General features: G+C 40.1%; 1 protein-coding gene across 2 annotated transcripts in view; it reads right to left on the bottom strand.

Annotated features, from left to right (window-relative positions):
* RNF208 (ring finger protein 208) overlaps positions 1-15,304 on the bottom strand; it is a 98,175-nt gene extending 82,871 nt beyond the window's left edge. For both annotated transcript variants that reach the window (XM_044058487.1, XM_044058486.1), the window contains exon 1: positions 14,269-15,304. The gene's annotated coding sequence lies outside the window, so the exon portion shown is untranslated. The remainder of the gene's footprint in view (positions 1-14,268) is intronic.
* Between the last annotated feature and the right edge of the window lie 546 nt (positions 15,305-15,850).

Below are 15,850 nucleotides of genomic sequence, written 5' to 3'. Positions count from 1 at the left end.
ACACACACACACACACACACACACAATTTAGTGTAGGCACACACACAATTTAGTGTAGGCAGTTAATCAGTATTTTTTTTGGACAGCTTGAAGAAAATTTGAGTACTTGCAGAAACCACACAAACATCGGGAGAATATTTAAAATGCCTCACTGTGACAGGACTGATCCTTGGACCCTGCAGATGTGAGGGAGAGATATTGCCTCTAAGCAACCATGTTGCCCTTATTTGAATTGTTGAATAATCACATTCCACCCAAAACCCGGACCACTCCACAAAAGGAGGGGGTGTATCCATATTCATAAAGGATACTCACACCTCCAGGTTGGTGGCCCATCCAGGTGCAACTAACAATAGGCAAAACTGCTCTACAAATTGTAGCATGCTACAGGCCACCCTCTCAAACTCAGGAACCCCACACAGCCTTCCTGAAGACACTGGAGGGTATAAATGTATCTCCAAACACCATCATATTGGGTGACTTCAACTACCCGAATATAGACTGGGAACATTACTCAAGCCCTAACTTTCTAGCCCAACGGTTCCTGGAGTTCATAAATTCAAATGCCATGGAACAGCTAGTCACTGTTCCCACGAGAGGAGAAAATATACTAGATCTCATTGTCACAAACATGGGGACAAAATGCTCCACACCGAGTATATCCCTCATTGGTGAGATCTGATCATAAACTAATCTCACTGGAAATCCACATCCCCCAAACAAGAAAGACCATAGTGAAGAACTTCTCTAAAGCAAACTGGACACTACTCAAGACTGGTGTGGTATCCTTCAAGGCCCCTGAGGCAGAGGAAACCACAAGCCCTTACAAATGCCTTCTATGAACACCTCCAGGACTGCATGGATCAGGCAATCCCAAATAAAACCAAGACTCTTTCAGTCTGGTGGACCCCAGCCATTAACAAACTTTACAATAAGAGGAGAAAGCTATTACATGATAGAACAAAATCCATAAGTCACTGATCATTATTAGTAAAAAATACGAGCACTCATAAAATCAACTAAGGCCAATTTTGAGAGAAAATTGCCATGGATTCAAAGGACAAGCATAAGGCCTTTTTCAGCTATGTTAGGAAGCTGGGTGGAAACGCACAGATATGCTCAGAATTAGTCCAAAATGATACAAAAATCGCTGAACCCACAGACATTGCCAACATACTGGCAGACAGGTTCAGTGCAAACTTCACCCTCTCCCCTAAAGGAGATAACTATCCCAGCCGAGTGTAGCCTCCCGGACATCTCAAATGTGCAGGTGGCTGCTCTCTCTAAAGCTAAAAACACAGCATCAATGGGACGGATGGTGTCCCCGGCTGTGTGCTACAAATGAGGAATTAAACCGCACATAAGGCAGCTGTTTAATCTCAGCCTTACCACAGGATCTGTGGTCCCACTCCACAAAGGTGGCGCCTCACGGACCCTGGTAATTGCAGCCCCATAAGCAACAAGTCTAGTCTGCAAAGCTATGGAGAGGATCATAATGGAGCTCATAAACAAAGATATAGGGGACTTGCAGACATTGGACCCGACCCAGTTTGGCTTTGTCAAGGAAAGATCATGCCTTTTGAACTTGGTGACTTCTTGAAATAGTCACCAAGGCCATTGATGAGGAAAGGCAGTCCATACAGCCTACCTTGACCTTGCAAAGGCTTTCGACACAATACCTCACTCGGGTATTGTAGAAAAACTTACCAGCTTAAATGTAAACCCATATGTCACAAGATGGGTTGCAAACTAGGACAGAACCCACAGGGTTAGAGTTGCTGGCGCTGTGTCAGACTCCAAGCGGTCACAAGTGGTGTCCCACTATTGTTTGGCATCTACTTCTCAGAAGTACAGGCCAACATGGGAGGACTTTGGCTGACAAAGTTTGCAGATGACTGCAAACTGGGCCATAGTGGAAAGATGCATGGGACACGGATATCCTTCAGAAGGGACTCACGGAAACAGATAGCTGGTGCCAGAGCCATGGCCTGAAGTTAAATGTATAGTCATACAAAACAAGGTAACCCCAAGCTACCATATAGGTGGCAATCCACTAAGCACAGAAGAGGTTATCAGGGACCTGGGGACCCAGGTTGACAGTGGCCTTTCTTTTGACACTCACATTGCTAAAGTGGTTAGAAAGACCTTCTACATTGCCCACCTGATCATGAAGGGATTCACATCCAGATCTAGTGAGGTCATTGTTCCCTGTACTCTTCACTTATCAGACCAATGATGAGTACAATGCCCCATTAGGGATGTATCTCACCCGACATCTGCAGCAATTGGAGAGACCCCAAAGTTCCTCACCAAAAGGATAAAGGGACTCCAAAATCTGTCATATGCTGCCAGATTGAAGAAACTCCAGCTCTATTCAGTCACATACCGTCTGCTCAGAGGTGACATGTGCCTGACATACAAGGCCATGTCCAACCCGAATTAATGGACATGCTCCACCTCAAAAATCCAAATCCACCAAAACCACTAGAGCAAGCGACTTAAACCTTACGGATATAAATAGGGCGTGCTGGAGGGATAGATTTATCACTCAGAGACTCCCTATGCTGTGGAACAATGAGACGGTCCATGTGAGGCAGAGCACCTCGCTGACTCTGTTCAAGAGAAATCTAGACCTGTGGATGGGAGATCGTAGGTTTACCCCGGGAATCATCTCTGGGTCACTGCTGGACAGAGGCACAACAAACTAATGGGCACAGTATTTTTTCATATAAGGGGTGGCGTAAGCCACAATAATTTGGGCTAGGCTTATAAATGCCTTAGGGCAGATAGCCTAGTATAAACCTATGAACCTATGAACCTATGAACCTATAACATTGCAAAACTATAAGCAAACATAATGGTCTAGTTATAGACATTTTTACATTTATATAATTGGACATTATATCAGAACAGAGGCTTTTAAATATACATGAATACATATATATTCATTTTAACACTGCATACCTAGAGATAGAAAATGCACTGGCATAAATTAATGTCATATATATATATATATATATATATATATATATATATATATATGTGTGTGTGTGTGTGTGTGTGTGTGTGTGTGTGTGTGTGTGTGATGCAGAAAGAATGCACATATTTACAAATTAGATACTAAAATGTTGTGGTCAGAAGAGAAATTGTCATTGCCTAGCTTTGAAATTGTTCATGTGTATATAATCAAGATCAAAGAATAGATTAAAGCAGATTTGCTGCAGAAATGGCCACAGTGCATGCTGCATACATAACTAGATTTGTCTGATGATCTCTGGTCTAATAGTCCCAGGCAGCCTGTGAGACAAAGCTTTTCCTGCTGCTGCTGCCTTTTCCTTTATAATGAACACTGTGGTATTCCAGGCCTCTGGCCTATAAGGAAATGCCTCTTCCGTAACTTCCTTTTTGTGGAGCAGTATTTCATGACTCAGCCTCCCAACCTTTGAAACATTTTCATGTTACCATTGGCAGCAGGATCAATTCCAGCATTTATTCAGCTGTCCGTCATCTTGAGTGCCTTTAGAATTTCAAGGGTGCACTTTTTCTGTGCTGTAGTCATGATTATGGCTCTCAGTGCTGTCAGGTCAGGAAAGACCACAATTCCTTTTTTTCAGTCCAACTCAATGACATTTATCTCTCTGCTCCAACGTTCCTATCACTAATGTATAACATTAGGCAAATTTCACATTTAATAGTATAATCTGTAAAGGTACAGCTTCTTCCTGTGTGTTCGTTATGTCACCCTTTGTCAGATCTGTGTGCTGTGTCCCTTTTAACAAGCACACACACATACACACACACACACACACACACACACACACACACACACACACACACACACACACACACACACAAAATATGACACTCAGTGAGTCTTTATCCATGCTGGTGTGTCCTAATAAGAAATCCCAATATATATCCAGGAACTGGATTTCTCCCATCAAGAGGTCTTTCCTACACAAATAAATAAAATGTTTTTTTTTTTTAATTTGTTAACCAGATAAGCCCACTATCTACATGTTTCACTTCTCAGGGGTGACCTGGGAGAACCATCCAGTTAAGTGACTTGGTAAGAGTCACAGGGTCCGCGAGCAAAGATTAAGTGAATGAAATTCAGGATACCCAGCATGCTTGTGTGCACACACAGATACACACATGCACACATGCACAATACACACACACACACACACACACACACACACACACACACACACACACACACACACACACACACATACACACATTTGTGTGCATGTGTAGGTATGTATAAATGGTTGCAGTTTCATCAGATGAATGTTTGTTTGGTCAACTTATATAATTGCTGCAATTTTTCTGTCAAATGGTGGTTACGTCGAATGCTAGAATTGCTGAAGTTGGAGTCATTGAGATCTGTTTTGTGTGAAGGCAAGTGAGTTAGGAATGTTTGCAGGTTACGGTTTGGGTAAGGGTTAGGTAAGGGGATAGTTTTAATGGCGTGCACATACACAACTGTTTGCAGTTTGGGGTCAGGGTAAGGGTTAGGAACAGGGATAGTTTTAGTGGCGTGCACATACACAACTATTTGCAGGTTGGGGTCAGGGAAAGGGTTAGGTAAGGGGATAGTTTTAGTGGCGTGCACATACACAACTGTTTGCAGGTTACGGTTTGGGTAAGGGTTAGGAACAGGGATAGTTTTAGTGGCGTGCACATACACAACTGTTTGCAGGTTGGGGTCAGGGTAAGGGTTAGGAACAGGGATAGTTTTAGTGGCGTGCATATACACAACTGTTTGCAGGTTGAGGTCAGGGCAAGGGTTAGGAATAGGGATAGTTTCAGTGGCGTGCACATACACAACTGTTTGCAGGTTGGGGTCAGGGTAAGGGTTAGGAACAGGGATAGTTTTAGTGATGTGCACATACACAACTGTTTGCAGGTTGGGGTCAGGGTAAGGGTTAGGTAAGGGGATAGTTTTAGTGGCGTGCACATACACAACTGTTTGCAGGTTGGGGTCAGGGTAAGGGTTAGGAACAGGGATAGTTTTAGTGATGTGCACATACACAACTGTTTGCAGGATGGGGTCAGGGTAAGGGGTTAGGTAAGGGATAGTTTTAGTGGCGTGCACATACACAACTGTTTGCAGGTTGGGGTCAGGGTAAGGGGATAGTTTTAGTGGCATGCACATACACAACTGTTTGCAGGTCAGGGTCAGAGTAAAGGTTAGGAACAGGGATAGTTTTAGTGGCGTGCACATACACAACTGTTTGCAGGTCAGGGTCGGGTTAAGGGTTAGGAATAGGGATAGTTTTAGTGGCGTGCACATACACAACTGTTTGCAGGTTGGGGTCAGGAGTAAGGTTAGGAACAGGGATAGTTTTAGTAGCGTGCACATACACAACTGTTTGCTGGTTGGGGTCAGGGTAAGGGTTAGGTAAGGGGATAATTTTAGTGGCGTGCACATACACAACTGTTTTCATGTTATGGTTTGGGTAAGGGTTAGGAACAGGGATAGTTTTAGTGGCGAGCACATACACAACTGTTTGCAGGTTAGGGTCAGGGTAAGGGTTACGTAAGTGGATAGTTTTAGTGGCGTGCACATACACAACTGTTTGCAGGTTGGGGTCAGGGTAAGGGTTAGGAACAGGGATAGTTTTAGTGGCGTGCACATACACAACTGTTTGCAGGTTGGGGTCAGGGTAAGGGTTAGGAACAGGGATAGTTTTAGTGGCGTGCATATACACAACTGTTTGCAGGTTGAGGTCAGGGCAAGGGTTAGGAATAGGGATAGTTTCAGTGGCGTGCACATACACAACTGTTTGCAGGTTGGGGTCAGGGTAAGGGTTAGGAACAGGGATAGTTTTAGTGATGTGCACATACACAACTGTTTGCAGGTTGGGGTCAGGGTAAGGGTTAGGTAAGGGGATAGTTTTAGTGGCGTGCACATACACAACTGTTTGCAGGTTGGGGTCAGGGTAAGGGGATAGTTTTAGTGGCATGCACATACACAACTGTTTGCAGGTCAGGGTCAGAGTAAAGGTTAGGAACAGGGATAGTTTTAGTGGCGTGCACATACACAACTGTTTGCAGGTCAGGGTCGGGTTAAGGGTTAGGAATAGGGATAGTTTTAGTGGCGTGCACATACACAACTGTTTGCAGGTTGGGGTCAGGGTAAGGGTTAGGAACAGGGATAGTTTTAGTAGCGTGCACATACACAACTGTTTGCTGGTTGGGGTCAGGGTAAGGGTTAGGTAAGGGGATAATTTTAGTGGCGTGCACATACACAACTGTTTTCATGTTACGGTTTGGGTAAGGGTTAGGAACAGGGATAGTTTTAGTGGCGAGCACATACACAACTGTTTGCAGGTTAGGGTCAGGGTAAGGGTTACATAAGTGGATAGTTTTAGTGGCGTGCACATACACAACTGTTTGCAGGCTGGGGTCAGGGTAAGGGTTACGTAAGTGGATAGTTTTAGTGGCGTGCACATACACAACTGTTTGCAGGCTGGGGTCAGGGTAAGGGTTAGGAACAGGGATAGTTTTAATGGTGTGCACATACACAACTGTTTGCAGGTCAGGGTCAGGGTAAGGGTTAGGTAAGGGGATAGTTTTAGTGCTGTGGCTGTGCATGTGTGTAAACGCATGGATGTGTGTCCAAGTGTTCTGTTTAATGGTGCTGTTATGGAAATGTTTTTTCAGAAGGTAATGTGCATGGTTAGGGTTAAGAGCAGGGGTATGGTAAGGGCTGGAACACATAGGTAAAAGCGGAGCAGGACGGAGAAGCCTTCTGCCTACTTTACTCATATGTGGTAACCCTAACCTTACCCCAGCTCCTGCCCTAACCCTGCACATTACCTCACGAAAAAAAAAAAAACAGTGCCACTATTTGCACAAATGTGGTCCTGTGGCTGTGCTAGGAATTGCTTTTTTTGTTTTGTTTTAGTCAACTAATTGGAAAAGGAAAGCGCTTGTTTTCCTTGTACAATCTGCTGACTTTCAGGAGTTGTAGTATTCAGCTTTAGCGATGTGCTAGTTGAAGTGTTTGACTTTGTGTCAATATTTTTTCATTTCAAACATTGCTAGTATACTATATATATATATATATATATATATATATATATATATATATATATATATGATATTTTGATCAGCCTGTTTTACCTCTGTAATCTTCATGTAATCTATGTGTGTATATTAACCTTTGTGTAATCTGTATGAGGAGCTTTTCTCCCCAGGATTCCATTGAAAATGGGTTCTTCAGGTCCAATGGACTATCCTGGTTAAACAACTGCAAATAAATAAATAAATAAATAATATATGTATATATGGATCTACTTTGATCCATCGAGAAACCACTTCACCATTGTGAAAAAAAACAACATGGAACAAAACTAAACCCACCAAAGGGGGGGGGGGGTCTTCACCCCTCCCACACCCCTCTAAAATATTCCAACTTTCAGATCGCACTTCATTGTAGAAAGGGCAAGGCTCACCATAGTGGCCAAGTGGTTCCTTTCTCAGGGAAAGGATGTCGGCAGTCCGTGCTTTCATTGAAGTGAAGTTTCACTGACGTGGGAATGGGTAAGTAAGATTTGATGAAGTGGTTTGTGTGTATATATATATATATATATATATATATATATATATATATATATATATATAGAGAGAGAGAGAGAGAGAATATATATATATGTGTGAGTATATGTTATTTGATCTGAACTCATACTAACTAAACACAAATGATCTAATACAGCTGATCTAAGCACACTTCATGTTACCCAACAAAACTCAAACAAATATAAGAAAAAAAAATAGAAAATGAAATGTTTTTGCAGGGGGTAAGCCCTTCTACACCTCACACCCCCTAACTTACATAAAAGAACTCCTGGGTCACGTTATAGTGGAAGAATGGAAAACACAATAGAAGTGCACCACCAGCTTGCACAATCCAGCACATAAAGTAAACTACACCATTTCTTATAAATCTATTAGAAACTAATACCAGTGAATAAAACACAGTAGACTTTCGATATTATCAGAGTTATAACTAGTAAAATTTACTGCAGAATATCATTAAATCCATTGTTATTAGATGACGTTTTTAGACCACTTTTAAATAGATAAATTAGACCACCTGAATGGAACTCATGTATACATATATATTAAATATGTAGTTGTATGTTTAAACTGTCTTATCATTCGGTTATCCATGGTTTTCTCTAACTATTTTATAATACTATATATTTTATATTGCTCGTTTTCCAAAATGCATTCACTCATTAGAACACTCATAATTGAAAATATTTACATAACACCTATGCAATGCATAAGAACAGATTATAGTACACTATACTGATTTCTTGGAAGGGGAAATGAAGTTTAAATGTGCAATAAAATCCTGTAAAATACTGTAGAATTTTATGTGTGTGAGATACAGTATGTAACAAAAATATTTAAAAGCCTGTTATTTAATAGTAACATATCAAAAATGAGTTATGCTATTCTTAAAAAGCACAACTCAGGAATAGCCATGTGTACCTTTGGCACCCTCCTCCCCAGGTTGTCATACCAATCGCTGTACCAAATCAATCCACCTCATGTTCCTTCTTAATATCTCATAGCAAATACACCTCAAAATCCTCATTGTAGTTACTCTTCTATGGACATGAGTTTTGACAGATGTAATTCTCAACAGACTGACCATCCTCTCCAAACTATAAGTTTTCATACTATTTCCCATTAAGCCCTTAATGTTTTCTCTAGCTTTCTCTCGTCTTAATTAAAATATCACAACAATACCTCTTAGAGTGGAAAAACTCATTTCTTAATAACTAGTAGACTGTTTCACCGCAGCATAAAAATTAGACATTGTAAGAACATTAGTGTTGTTTGGCTGTCCTAATTTGACCTGTTCTCATTTGTTACCTGTTGTCAGTTTACGGTCTGAAAACGGTCTACCTTTCCACATCTTTCAACAAACCTGTTTCCATTTTCCTAAGTACAGTAGAAGCCTGTAATCTTGCAGCCCCTTAATAACTTGGTTAATGCTACCTTCCTTGTTGAAGCCACATCCATAGGACTTTGTTGGTTAATTTTGTAACCTATGACTGGTCCATCACCAATTCACTGTTATTCTGGCAGCCATTATAACATCATTAACACTGTTATCATATATTATTCTCACACTGCTGAAAATCCTAGGTGACCAGTGTTTTCTTTTGTTCATTTCTTTCTGCTATTGGTCCTTCTCTTCTGATCTGTTCAGATCAGTTCTCTAGGCATGTTAAGTTTACTTGCTGGGGATAAATCTGAATTAATGCAGACTACAGGCTCTTCTCTGCTGCACTCTTGGATAGTTATGTTACTTGCACAGTTTTATAGGTCCCTTTTTTAAGGCTGATTACTTCATTTGTAATTTAAAAATTCAACTATTAATTTGGGTCAGGGTCATGGCCGAAAGGGGCCTTTAAACTAGCTTACTTACCTGATTAACAAAATAAACAAATTAAAACAAATAAACAATAAAATGTACCTATTTTAAAGACAGAACGCAATCAGGAAGAAAAGGAAAGTCAGAGGTCTGTGTTAACAACGTCCTTAAGTAAATAACACACAAAGGCGATTCTAGGAATAAAGACTGCTACAACGCACACACGCACACGCAAACACACAACTTGAAAATAGGTAAACTGATTACATTGGTTACAGACAGGGCATGCCTGCAAAATAACTTGATTAAATTGCCCATTTGGGCACAAGTAAATAATACACTGGTAATTTCATCAAAAACTAAGCATACGAGATTTGTGAGACATTGATTGAAAGGTGAATATTTAATACATCACACAGTGATTAAAACTGTAGATTCATTTAAAGACCTGGGTGTATGGGTAGAACCAGCTGTGAGTTTTTCTGATCATATCAACCAATTTGGTTAATGATAGTTATAAAACTAAAAGCTGAATAAAAAGACATATAAAGTCTAGGAAATCAGATATGATGAAATCATTGTTTGTAAGCTGCATTAGACTCAAACCAGTGTATGGAATAATAATATAGATATTTTATAAGAAAAATAGCACAAGTAAACTGGAAAGAGTACAGCTGAAATATACCAAGGTCATCCATGAATATGAAATTTTTAATTATTATGAAAGATTAAATACCTGAACTTTTACAGTGTCTCACATAGATATTTAAGAGAATGCCTTACTCAGATGTATAAGGCATTTAGAGACAACTAAGTGTGGGAATGTTTGGGATATCATAGAGTAGCAGACAATCATCAGACAACCTGTATAGGACATTATAAGGGAATGGAAAATGTAGTAATTCTTTATTTGAGAGAATAGTTGATGTCTACAATAGATTATCAAATTATATTAAAGCAAGCACTAGTTTTAGATATTTGTAAGAAAAAATCTCGGGAAATTATTATAGGGATGAATGTTTTGTTTATCTAAGAAGATTACAAGGATATTATTTTCTGTGCCTGAAATATTTGTATGCAGGTATATATGTATGTATGCATACATGTATGAATGCATGTATAAATGTGTGTTCATATGCATGTATATATGTATTTATATATATGTTGTGTATGTATGCATATCTGTACAAATATATATATATATATATATATATATATATATTTATGTATATGTGTGTGCATGTATAAATATATGTGTACTTATGTATACACATATGTACGTATACATACATGTATGAATATATGTATATACATATGTATGTTTGCATGCATGTATGTACATATGTATATACGTATGTATGCACATATGTATGTATAAGCATACAGAGCTGTGCAGGCTGACTGCCTTCCATTCTTTGTCAGCAATGCTCCTTTGTGAAGGGCATGATGACTAAACTTGAATGCTATCTCACGGTAGCCATCATTAGCAAATAATTATAGGAAAAATAATGTTTGCTACAGAAAGCTATAAATGCATTTATCCTGTCCCGGGACAAGTCTAATTTTTCACTAAATGATTATTCTCATTTTCCTCTACAGAAATAGCCTTTCAGAGCAATTTTAAGGCCCCTCTAGTGGATCACCATTCCTATAAAAACTCCATTTGCTACGTTTTCATGGCCTGCCTGTAATTCGCACTGGTTCCCACTTCTTTCACTGCAGTCAAATCAGCCCTTACATTTAGTCCCTATTTTATTGCTAAATGATGGCTATGCGCATGCCTTTTGGTTTATTTTACCTATTTCAGTCACTGTTTGGCAAACCTTCATAACGATACCCAAAGTGATCACCCTGGAGAATCCTACCACTTCCCTAAACTGTAGAATCTTGCTCCTACCATCTGTCTTCTCTGTTCAGCCACTTTGCTTCTTTGTCTGTCTTACTCTCATTGTCTTTCATACCTTCATATCCTCCTGCAAAGTCACTTCATTTTTGAATTACCTTCTCTACACAGCATCTGCCTGTCATTGCATCATCTCCTAGCTGCTGTGTGCTAAGCGTTACAAAATACCTAACTCTTAAATTACACATAGTTATTGGCCTCTGCTTTACTCAGGCGTGATGCGTATGTATGAAAGACCATCTTAACTAGTATTCATCTCATCTCATTACCATAAAATATAGATACAGAGCCACACCATGTAAAAACTGTTGAACAATATAGTCTCTGTATATTTCTACCTATTAGACAAGCTTGATGTTTTCCTCAGCAAATGACCTTAGCACTTCCTACTTGTTATAAGGATTGACTTTTTTCTGTCCCACGCACCTGGAATTTCATAACCATCTTCCACTTTAGCACCTGATCAGAAAAGCCGACAAAATCATTCCTTACCCTTTCTGTGAAAAAAGAATCTTCCAGGTTGCACTGTTACCTCTTGCATTATACAGCTCTTTTTTACAATGGCCGACTGCTGTGCTGATGTAAATAAATGTATCCTGTCCTGCCCCTTCTCCTTTCATTCTTGAGTACTATAGATATTAAGATATTCTAATTTCTCCTTATATGACTTCTGACAGAAACCATGTATAATGTATGTTGATATTGTCTACCCTGTCTGTATCCTGTTTATAGCCTTTGCAAGGATGAGAGCAGCAGAACTACACACCATGCTCTTGAGGGGAGTCTCATCATGTATGTATACAGAAGAATAACACATTTTTATTTCTTCTTGTGATATGTCTTGCTTTATGTCCTGGTGGTATTTCATCAAACTTTCTTGGCTGATTTTCTGTATTGTTTGGTTACTTTTAGGTCATTTACTTGAAGAAGTAATTATCCCCTTGGCCTGATCCTTTCTGCTTGTGCTACTGCTGATGCTTCCAGAACTACTCAAGAGTTCTGAACTTTCCAACTTATGGGACAGCTCAGATGTAGCAAAGATATAGCTGTACTGTGTCTAAATTTTGAATAGTCTTAAGTCTTTCAGCTTTTCCCGGTTAGGGGTTGCCACAGCGGAACTCCGGTCCGCTCATGATTGACAGTGGATTTTATGGTGCTGAGTTGCCAGCCTGACGCCCAACCTTCAACGAAGGAATGCCCATTCACGCTCGCACCTACCTGCATGTCTTTAACGTCACTCGACCATGGGGAGGACATGCAGACTCCACACAGAAGGCGCTCCAGCCGAGAATCGAACGGGAGAACCTCTTGCTGTGAGGCGACAACGCTAACCGATGCACCACCGCGGCTCTGCTAGATTTTGAATAGTAAAGGAACAAATTATTATGTGGCTCTTTGGAACCACACTGCTATTTGTTCCTACTCCCTGACCTGAGGTACTGTCCTAATGCCAGGATCTGCTATCTAGTTTTAGGAGAAGTGCACAGAAATGGATTGCACTGCTCTGTCTGTGGGGTGTCTTCTTTGTTTAATTACATTTAAATTGCTACAGGTATTACTTAACTAACAGTGCTTCTGTTAGATTACACATTGCCTTCATTCATTCTCCCCAGAACTAAGCATTAGAACAAAAGATAAACTGGCCTCTAAAACCAATCACAGGAATGCATCCTTATAATCAAAATAAAATCCTGTGTCATTAAAGAAGGAGATGCATTTTTTTTTTTAGCAGGCTGGTCTATGGCACAAAGAGGCCCATTACAGAGTTTATGGCAGAACCATTAAACTGAACTGTCTTGGTTACTACATTATCAGTAGCATTCTTATTGTTGCTGTTTGTTTTAAAACTGTGTTCACCTGCTGATTTGTAAGTGTCATCTTAGCTCATCACATTTTGTTTCCCACTACACTTTTTTTTTTTTTTTTTAACAAGACAATTCTGTGAATGAGTTGGTATTCAGCACACCATATCTTTTCTGGTGGTGCATTTGCAAAAGTCTGTAAAAAGCAATTGGATAGATGAACACTACACATACATAAACACACACATTGTCCTTCTCAGCACTGCTAGGCTTTTCTACATCCTTTCCAGCACTGGAATCCAGCCCCACTCTATACCACCTCAAGAACCATTTTCAGAGAGCATTTTCTTCACCTTCCTGGCCTGCTGATGTCTTGTTATATACATCAGACAGTACATTTTGTGTCTGTTATGGTGCTGGGGAAGGGAAGATATTTTTAAAACAAATTGTGATGCCTGATAGTTGCTAAGGGAGAGGAGGCCTGACAACCATCTGCTAACAACTCATTCTGTACTGGGAGTCAGAGCTGCATTCTGCCCTTTATGTGTGCCAGTATGTAAATTACAGAAAGGCTTAGCTTACACTCTGTGATACAATATTCAGCATTTCTATTATCTCTGTTAGAATTCACATTACAGTGATAGCCTGCTATACAGTTTTTGTTTCATATGTGTCATTGTCTGCTGCAGCGTAAACGGCCTTAATTCTCAGATCAGCAGGCTGAAAGAAAATTTATTGGCAATAGTTAGACATGCCAGTTTAGGAGAGCTGATGTACAGCTGGTTTGTTTTGCAGGAGGTCCTCGACAAAAGATAAAATTTCAGGCATGTAGATGTGTACACTGTTGCAGAGCTTTCCGACAAAGATGAACTTTAATGACAGTGTTAAAATCTTCAGTGCTTGTGGTTAAATTACTACATTAAGCATGATTTTTTGTTTCTACTGTGTGCTTGTAATCTATCACAGAACATTTTAGAAAAGATAAAAGCAGAACAAGAGCTTGAGTAATAATGATTGCATAAAAAAGCAAGCTTCTGGTATAAATATTTAATCATCTGATTACATGATATTTGTTGAAGAGAAACAAATGTGTACTAAATTCTTCAGTCTTCTAGGTAAATAAGAAAGCAATATAATAAATAGAAGAGACTAAAATTTACCTGCAAAAAGATGGTACTCTCTTGAAGTGAAATTTTGTTATTTTTAGAAAGTGACCTCCTTCTTTTCTGCAGTGATGTTTTCAGTTTTTTATGGGACAAATGATCAGTACCTCTGTAGCCCAAATGGTTCAGGGTTCTCTAAATGGCACATGCTAATACAATATTCACAGCAGGACAGACAATATTTGTGTCATGCCAGGGCTTTCCAGGACTGCTTTTTTAGATTCCAGTTAGATATTCTGCTCTCTGTTATCCATGAGCAGCCAGTGTTATGCACTTTCTTTAGTCTTTGGTAGAGGAAAGACATCAGAGCTCAGGAAAAGCACACAAAAATAGCCTCTTTCTTTCACTGCGGTTTTCCTGGCCTCACTTGAAGAACAAGCAATTTCTGGTGCGAGGTGTAACTGCTTTACAGTAATTTTCAGTAGCTAGAACAACATTGGTTAAACATAAACCTCAGACACATCTCCCAGCTGGTGTTAGGATAAACCCATTTCTGGCCTTTGCAATGTTTACTTATTCTTGCCCTACTGACTTCTCATTCCCATCTGCAGTGAAAATGGATTAAAAATCCAGTGGTTCCACCTCTTCGTGTCTAGTTCTTTCACAATGGTATATTCACCTCTGTAGCCTCCTTTTTCGTTAGTTGCCTCACAGTGGATTGCAGCCTCTCCACCTGCTCCAGGAATGTGGCTGCCTCCTCCAGTTCCTTGCAGATAAGCTGTTTTTCTTGGCAGATGAGAATCTGCAGCCTTAGATCCTCCTGTGTGCTGGCTTTCCTCTCTTCAGGGATGAATCTGTTAGCTGCAGGTCTGGCACAGTGCCCTTCTGTTTGACTGATGAATAACCTTGATGTAGGCTGATTTCTGCTCGTGTCTGCCGAAGATGCTATTTTAGATTTGCACTTAGTGTTGTGTGTATGCGCGTCTGCCTGTGTACTGGTGGAGATTATTACATTAGTGACAAGAGCTGCCTTACTTAATGAATGTGAGTGTGCTTCTCTCTCTCTCTCTCTCTCTCTGCAGTGTAGACTGCAGTGTTGCGGTCTCTCTCTCTCTCTCTTTTCTTTTTTTTTCTCAATCAGCAGCACAGAACAGCTCAGTAGCCTGTATTGCTTTTCTGCCTGCAGCCTCAGGAAATGTTCTGTGTGTGTGTGTGTGTGTGTAAACACACACACACACACACACACACACACGCGCACACACACAAACACACACCATTCATAAGCCATGGTACATAGCTAGATGGAAATATGCAGAGGTGTAGTTGGGGGTTTCCAGGAACAAAGCAATTAGAAATGGGTTAGCTGTTAAATTCGCAGACACTTTTGATGCTAATTATGACATTAAATCACCATGTCCAGCTTGAGTTTGATGTCAGTTCAGTTTTGTAGTCACTGGTGAGAAGCTTTACTCACTTGAAGTTTCCGGAACAGAACCCCCAATTTTGTCACTTCTTACCCTTCTCAGGCACTGCAGTACAGTCACAGTGGAATGTGGCTAGAGCTTCCTTCCTTGCAATGATGTGTGTAAATTTTTCCTTCGTGATACCACCTAACCACTTGTCTGAGTGTGTGTCTGTT

Source organism: Protopterus annectens, chromosome 16.part0, assembly GCF_019279795.1.
Source record: "Protopterus annectens isolate FY-2018-M chromosome 16.part0, PAN1.0, whole genome shotgun sequence".
Classification (NCBI taxonomy): domain Eukaryota; kingdom Metazoa; phylum Chordata; order Ceratodontiformes; family Protopteridae; genus Protopterus; species Protopterus annectens.
The sequence above is the reverse complement of the archived record's forward strand: the minus strand, read 5'-3'. Positions and strand labels throughout refer to the sequence as shown.